Source organism: Diadema antillarum, unplaced genomic scaffold (assembly GCF_040938485.1).
Source record: "Diadema antillarum isolate AM-2024a unplaced genomic scaffold, OU_Dant_1.0 seq00000887_RagTag, whole genome shotgun sequence".
Lineage (NCBI taxonomy): Eukaryota > Metazoa > Echinodermata > Echinoidea > Diadematoida > Diadematidae > Diadema > Diadema antillarum.
In genome coordinates, this window is record NW_027271751.1 from 685,349 (window position 1) to 687,022 (window position 1,674).

A 1,674-nucleotide genomic window follows, 5' to 3' on the forward strand; every position below is an offset into this window, starting at 1 on the left:
ACGAACCTTATGTCATTTTCGGAGTAATGAACCTTCGGAATAACGAACCTCATCACATTTTCGGATTAACGAACCTCCGGAATAACAAATCTTCGGAATAACGAACCTCCGGACTAAAGAACCTTCGGAAAAACGAACCTTCGGAACCGTCATATTATGCCGTCACACTTATGCTAGCGCCATTACCATAATCATACTGAAAACAAATATCTTATATAGATATGGCAATTCTTTACAAAATAATGTTAAATCCATCCTGATAGGGGATGATTGAGTGTGGAATGAAGGTAGTCAGGAAAGTACACAATACAATTCGAATTAAAAGATTAAATGAAACTTTGAAATGGAAATGAAATGATATAATCCAGTACAGGGGGAAAAGGACCGAAAAAGAAAACGCGTTTATATGTGAATTGAATTTGAACGTTCAAAGCCCGAAGTTGTGTTCCTCTAAATGAAATTGAAATTCGTACTTCGGACAAAATTTAATATACATTTTGCAGATGAAACAAAAACCCAGCATTAATGCTTAAAATAGTTCTCAAATGTGAGTTAGGGATAGAAACCACTGTAAAAACTTGAATCGGTAAAATCGATGTTAAAAATTATAAGTATTGTTATAGAAAATTTGAACAATAGTTATAATAAGAATGTTTTAAGACTAAACCGTCTACAGTTACGGTTTATTGAGAAAAATACAAATATATCTTCGTATTTTGGGCTTTATCGCGAAAATTTCATATTATAGGATGTTTTGTGGTACAACAAACCTACACATATGCATTAAATGGCATATCTTAAAACAGAAATTAAATCACTGTTCCCAAAGGTAAACAGTACCTCTCACGTCTATCCAGCAGCCATGAAATTGAATGGCAACTTTGAGTCGTTAAATTGAATGAACTTCCCTCTAAAATAGAATCTAAAAGGATGAAACGACTGTGAATGTTCACATGAACCGTGGTATCAGATAAGTGACCCAAATTGCATGAATTCAAACGCCTTTTCATTGATTCGAATGTGAATCTGATGAAATTGAGAGGGAAAACCTAAAATGATATCAAGGAAGTAGAACCGAGCTGGAGATGACAGAAATAAAACATGACTAAATAGATAAATGAAATGAATGAATGATTAGAAAAATCATTTGAAAAAATGATTTGAAAAAAAGAAAAATCAGTTGAATTGAATAGCAGAAAAAGTGAAATACAAACAGGCAGAAAGCGGTAAATTCTCATTATCAAGTAACGTAGGTCGGAACGGGAAGAAAACAAACAAACAAACCCCTAAAATAAAACAAAACAAAACACACACACACAAATATGCCCAAATCGAAGCGTTTGACTCAGTTGGTAGAATGTGCACACGAAATCTGAAGAGGGCGTCCTATAAAGAACTGAAACAGTGCCGTATATTACGTAAGTACTAGTATACGGCACTGGACTGAAACAGTGCTGTGACTGAAAGACAGTACTCTGGTACTGGAAAGTACCGCAGAGTCGCTACACACGTTTTGTGTATAATCCAGGGGTTGACATCCATTCTTAATGTTGTTGTCTTGAGAGCCAAAAATTAGTTGTATCAGTAAAGAGATGGAAATTTCCTGAATAATCATCTTATCAATTAAAGAGAGTCCTTAGAGCAACGCAGCGGAGTAAGTCTTTCCTATCACTA